Source organism: Oryx dammah, unplaced genomic scaffold (genome assembly GCF_014754425.2).
Source record: "Oryx dammah isolate SB20612 unplaced genomic scaffold, SCBI_Odam_1.1 HiC_scaffold_28, whole genome shotgun sequence".
NCBI lineage: Eukaryota > Metazoa > Chordata > Mammalia > Artiodactyla > Bovidae > Oryx > Oryx dammah.
The window spans coordinates 66,754,115-66,761,233 of record NW_024070212.1 but is presented as its reverse complement, the minus strand read 5'-3'; positions in this window follow the sequence as shown (position 1 = coordinate 66,761,233).

The following is a 7,119-nucleotide window of genomic DNA, read 5'->3' as shown; positions in this document are numbered from 1 at the left end:
GCAGCCATTTTACAACCATCCTGAGGATAATGCAATACTGAGAGAAACACAGAGGAATCGGAAACAACTTGGATCTTTGGTGACAATGATAAGCCGCTAAATCAACTAACTACCTCTAGACTTCTTCTTTTGTGAGATGATAAACTTTCCTATTGTTATGCCATTGGATTTCTTTTACCACCAGCCTAAAAGGCAGAGGAACCAGAGATCAAATTGCCAACATCCACTGGATCATCGAAAAAGCAAGAGAGTTCCAGAAAAACATCTATTTCTGCTTTATTGACTATGCCAAAGCCTTTGACTGTGTGGATCACAATAAACTGTGGAAAATTCTGAAAGAGATGAGAATACCAGACCACCTAACCTGCCTCTTGAGAAATCTGTATGCAGGTCAGGAAGCAACAGTTAGAACTGGACATGGAACAACAGACTGGTTCCAAATAGGAAAAGGAGTCCGTCAAGGCTGTGTATTGTCACCCTGCTTATTTAACTTCTATGCAGAGTACATCATGAGAAATGCTGAGCTGGAAGAAGCACAAGCTGGAATCAAGACTGCCGGGAGAAATATCAATCACCTCAGATATGCAGATGACACAACCCTTATGGCAGAAAGTGAAGAGGAACTAAAAAGCCTCTTGATGAAAGTAAAAGAGGAGAGTGAAAAAGTTGGCTTAAATCTCAACATTCAGAAAATGAAGATCATGGCATTCGGTCCCATCACTCCATGGGAAATAGATGGGGAAACAGTGGAAACAGTGTCAGACTTTATTTTGGGGGGCTCCAAAATCACTGCAGATGGTGATTGCAGCCATGAAATTAAAAGACGCTTACTCCTTGGAAGGAAAGTTATGACCAACCTAGATAGCATATTCAAAAGCAGAGACATTACTTTGCCAACTAATGTCCGTCTAGTCAAGGCTATGGTTTTTCCAGTAGTCATGTATGGATGTGAGAGTTGGACTGTGAAGAAGGCTGAGCGCTGAAGAATTGATGTTTTTGAACTGTGGTGTTGGAGAAGACTCTTGAGAGTCCCTTGGACTGCAAGGTGATCCAACTAGTCCATTCTAAAGGAGATCAGCCCTGGGATTTGTTTGGAAGGAATGATGCTAAAGCTGAAACTCCAGTACTTTGGTCACCTCATGCGAAGAGTTGACTCATTGGAAAAGACTCTGATGCTGGGAGGGATTGGGGGCAGGAGGAGAAGGGGATGACAGAGGATGAGATGGCTGGATGGCATCACTGACTCGATGGATGCGAGTCTGAGTGAACTCCGGGAGATGGTGATGGACAGGGAGGCCTGGCGTGCTGTGATTCATGGGGTCACAAAGAGTCAGACACGACTGAGGGACTGAAATGAACTGAACTGAACTAAACAGACCATGACTGATAAAACCATCCAAGGGGAGCCTTGGTTGGAGTCTTGGCTGATTCAGTTGCTGAAATAGCTTTTCTAGTGCCAGAACTTAAAATAACGTAGGCTCTAACTATTCTATCAAAGATGAAAGTTGTATAAGACAGCTTAGTTGGAGTATATGCCATTTTGAGTAAGAATCAAAGCTAGTCTCTGTGATCTGAGGTGATCCAACAAACTTCATTGTCAATTAAATAGGGCTAAATGCACCTCTATTTCTCAGGAGTACTTTCAAGATAAATTAAATTATATAGTTTAAAAGTGCCTTTAGAAGAAAGATACATCATGAATTCAAATAATGATAGCCCTTTTCCACATTTCTTTATATCTACTATAACATTTCCTCTCCTGAGCCTACAGGGTAATCATATTTGCATGCTATTGTAATTTCAGAGGTAACAGTGAAAAAAAAGACTAAGGATGTTCTACAAAAAATGTTTTTAGAGACAAACTCCCCAAATCCAAATATCCACACATATGTAACACATTACTAGTAAAAAGTGAGTTGCCATGCTTTTCTCCAGGGGATCTTCCTGACCCGAGGATGGAACCTTGGTCTCCCCCATTGCACGCAGATTCCTTATTGTCTGAGCCGCCAGGGAAGCCCCACATAACAAATTAAGCATATAGAATTTCAGTGTTAGAATTCTGACACTCTAGTTGAATATTCATTCTTTGATATCATATAAAAATCCATAGAATATTTCTGAAGTAAGTTTGAAGAAGTTAAAGTTCAATTATTTTTAAGAGGCAAAACATGACATGCTTATGAATTGTTTAGTCGATAAATCGTGTCCTACTCTTTTTGACCCCATGGACTATAGCCCACCAGGCTCCTCTGTCCATGCCATTTCCCAGGCAAGAATACTGGAGTGGGTTGCCATTTCCTTCTCTAGGGGCTCTTCCTAATACAGGGATCAAACCCCCATCTCCTGTTTTGGCAGGTGGATTCTTTACCACTGAGCCACCAGGGAAGCCCATGCATATGGATAGAAGGATTCAAATTGAAACATGCTAAATTTTTATGAGCAGAAGAATGAATGAACATGTTGGAATGTTATATAACAGGGAAAATTAACAGAATTTACATACATTCACATAAAGAGACATATACATATATAACCATGAACAGAAAAAGCAGGTTACAGAATATATACAATATGATTGTATTAATATAAAATATAGAGCCATATAAAATGAAACTATTCTTCAAGGATACATACATTTATATATTGGGCTTTCCTGGTGGCTCAGTGGTAAAGAATCACCTCTAAGGCAGGAGACATGGGTTCAATCCATGAACTGAAAAGATCCCTTGGAGGAGGAAATGGCAACACACTCTAGTATTCTCGCCTGATGAGCTACAATCCATGGGGTCAAAAAAGAGTTGGATACGGCTTAGTGACAGCAATATTTATACAGTAAGTATTAAAAAACTCTCATATTGATGATAATCACATCATTTAGGAAAATTGCTTCCTCCGTGTATTAGGAAAGGGAATGCGATTGGAAGGAAAGGCATTTGGTACTTCAAGCTTTAAATTATATTGGAAATATTTTATTTCTTAAGTTGAATAATGAATTCATGAGTCTTCACTCTATAATTAAAAAATTTTTTTTTGTCTGAAATGTATAATATATTAAAAAAAATTAAAATCTCAGTTTTCTGCACAATGGGAGTGCTAACAAATTTCCCAGCTTTGTGAGGATAGGATTCTCTCTTTCTGTCTAGAAGATTCTAGCTTTCCCATTCACTGTAATCTTTTCTAACTATATAGGGATGGAAGCTTCTTAGTATCTATAGAAGAGAATTAGACAAACATGCAAATTTAATTAGATTATCTGACTGATATGTCATAATGTATTATTTTTCTTTTAATACATGTCTGATCACTAGACACTATTGTAGCCGGATAGGTGATACGATTTGAATACTCATCTCCTGGCAAGATAATTAAAATTGCCTTTATCTTTTGTTACTATCAGTGCATCATCCCACTGCATCTTGCAATAACTTCTCCTTCAGACTGTACACTGCACACCTCTCTTCCACAGCAGTTATATTTATTTGTGTGATTATTTTGTCAAGGTCTGTTTTCCAGACAGGATTGCAATATCCAAACAGTCAGTGATTATCAGTTTTGCTCACTGTTATATTCCCAGAGCTTAGTAAAGTGTCTGGCACAGAATAAGTGTCCAATAAAACTGGTTGAATGGATTGAACAAAATAGAATTACATCACTTTTTCTTTCCCACTGTAGCCTACTGGTGAGCTACAGTCCATGAGGTCAAAGTCTTGGATAGTAGGAAATTCAGGTCTTCTGACAGGATAGTAGAGATGATAATTTAAGCTGGAAAAAATGTCAGTGCCATTCATATCTAAAGACTTACCTGTCCATGCAGAGAGTGACCCAGCTCTGAAATGCTGGGGAGCTACTGGCATTGGAGCAAGGGTTGAGAGGGATGGGTAAGAACTAGGTATTTTATTTAATGAACCCTGGATTTACATGGATTTACAATCAATGTTATTTGGATTTTCAGTTGTATTGATGTTACACTGGATGATAATATTAATTTAGAACCACACAGTTCTTTGGACCAGTCCACATTAAATCTCATTCATGTTGTTTTTATTGAAGTAAGTTGCTCCACTAGATCTGTTCCTATAGTCCTCGGAAAGGTGTGTCCACTATATACGTACTTACAAGTCATTTATTCAGTATTTACAGCTATGTAATGGAAGGTGTGATAGTGGGAGGTATGATTAAGCGAGGAAACTAATTTCATTTATGTAGCTTATTGAGAACTACATTTCTTTATTTTACAGCTTTGGCATATAAGAGAGTTAGCTTAAAATTCTTAAGGCTAAAAATATTAAAACATTTTTCTTATAAAAATAATACATTCATCTGAAGAATCTGGAAAATACAGAGAATAATAAGTTAAAAGTTGAAATTATTACTAATACCACTAATATTTTTATCTTAGAAAATATCCTTGTATGTACAAATATAAAAGCTAAGATGTTTAAAATTGTTTTAAGCTATCTGAATTGTTAATTTTAATATTCATGATATATAAGGTATAGATATCTGTAACATATATATCTTTATACATATACATTCATCTTTAAGATGTATCTGTATGTATGTCGAAGAATTGATGCTTTTGAACTGTGGTGTTGGAGAAGACTCTTGAGAGTCCCTTGGACCACAAGGAGATCCAACCAGTCCATCTCCTAAGGGAGATCAGTCCTGGGTGTTCATTGGAAGGACTGATGTTGAAGCTGAAACTCTAATACTTTGGCCACCTGATGTGAAGAGCTGACTCATTGGAAAAGATCCTGATGCTGGGAAAGATTGAGGGCAGGAGGAGAAAGGGATGACAGAGGATGAGATGGTTGGATGGCATCATCGACTCAATGGACATGGGTTTGGGTGAACTCTGGGAGTTGGTGATGGACAGGGAGGCCTGGCATGCTGCGGTTCATGGGGTTGCTGAGTCGGACATGACTGAGCGACTGACCTGAACTGAACTGAACTGAGTGTACTAAAGCAGTTTGACTTTTATTTACATTTGGTTAGGTTAGTCAGACAATCTTTCCTTATTGGACATTTTATCTGATTTCTATAAACATGACATTTTTTTCCAAAAAGAAATTAATTTGAACTATATATACATATTATACATTATATATAACATCTTTGTTTAAATGACCAAGTTATGTCTTTTACCTACAGGTATTAAACCTAAAAAAAAACAAATTTCCTTGCAGTAGGGTTTCTGTTAAGTTGATAGTACTCATTTTTTAAGAAGACTTATCTGATTTGAAATTGAATGTTTGTTCTCTGGTTTTGCCTTGGGTCATTTGATGTTGACTTGGAGAATAGTTTGCCTGGAGCTTTCCTAAACTCACATTGAAACCATTTCCTCATCTGGCGATTTTATGTCAGAAAAGTTCTGTGAACTTGTATAACATTTGCTCCTTGGCACAATGTTACCATGTTACCTGGGGAGAATGGTAAATTGAATCTTTTTTAACAATATATAACTCCTAAGTCTAACACTGCCAAGAATATGAAACTCTAAATCCCTAGCCTGTGTAAATGTGTAATTATCTGTGAAACTAGATTTTTTTTTTTTTTTTGAGTCAAAACAGTTTTTTTTCGCCATCACCTGTAGGTAATTAGTTGGGATTACAGGGCGCATCTGGCCATCCTTTTAGAAATCAGTCTCTGTTATGCAGAACAAATAAGGTTTCTGAGCCTGGAAACAGCCCCCTACTAACTTCGGTGAAATAGCAGTAGCACTCACAGCAACTCTACCTTGATTAAAAATTAATGGTGATGTGAGCAATGGGAATTAATTATAAACTGTGAAATCTATGTCCGATACATTTAAGAAAAAATGAAAGCTATGGCTGCTCAAAACTGACTTCTTTCAGTACATTTTGAATGTTTCCTTCATACAAAAGAAAAATGTTTAATTGATTTAATAGCTTTTTTCTCTTAAAGAACAATGTTAATGACATGTTTTGTTTTTCTATGATTTAAAGAAAATTTCAAATAATGCTTTCTTCCAAATAATTCTTTCTAATAAAATTGGCAATGCATTCTTAATTTTGTTGGCAATTTGAGTACAAGAATGTTTATATCTTATTGAAAGCTTAGGACAATGAGAATGAAGTCAGAAGAGGTTTGCTATTTGCTATTCTCTGTTATTTGTTAATATTAGAATTACATGAAGTATATTTTGCATGAGATATTTCAGTATGAAGGAACAGATGCTGGGGAAAATGTAAAGCAATTCCTTTGCCTTGGGAATTTTTTCTCCCATTTTTCATGATTTGGTATTTGGTGTCCTTCCAAGGTATTCTAGATACTTCATGAGGTCTGGGAAGAATGAGATGACAGGCTTATTGGAAGCGGTAATTTTTACAAACGGCTTCCTTCAGGATCTGCCCTCCAGATTTCACTACCCTATGTTTTCAAAGTAAAATCTTGATGTAAGTTACCTAAGTCTGAAATATTTGTGGGGTACATTTTTTTCCTTCACCCCCCTTTCCTGTCTGCCTTCCTCTTTTCTCTTTCCTCCCTTCTGTTCTTCCTTCCTTCCATGGAAAGGGAATGTTGTCTGCCATCAAGCCATGAGCCCCTGCAGTGACCAAATGTATGCCCTGAGGGGAATTCAGCATGAAGAAAACCAGGAAACATTTGGTGCTCTGGATACCAGCCCTAGATAGTTAAGATGCATATCTAAGGAATAATTTCAGTGAACCCAGACTCTCGCACCTTCCCATACATAGAAAAGCGTGAAAATCACTAAATGGAGATGTCTGTTCTTTACGGTTAGCAGTAATCTTTTAAGGTCCAACTGCATGATTTTTTCAACTACATGTTTTTTGTATTTTTCAACAAAAACACTTATATATCATCCCGGATCCTCCCTTATCTCTTTGGAGCAGTTCCTCAGAACTATCTGAGAAGCTATCTCCCAGACTATACTTTTCAATAAGATCCTCAAATAAAACTTAAACTTTAGGTTGTGCGTTTTTCTTCAGTCGACCATCCCTTCTTTCCTTCTGTTCTTCCTTCTCCTTCAACTTTGTATTCAATCATTTATTCATCCTTCATTATTGATTGCCTTCTAGATATTCATTACATTTAGTTCTTTGTGGAAAGAGATCAAATAAAACAAAGCCTCAACTG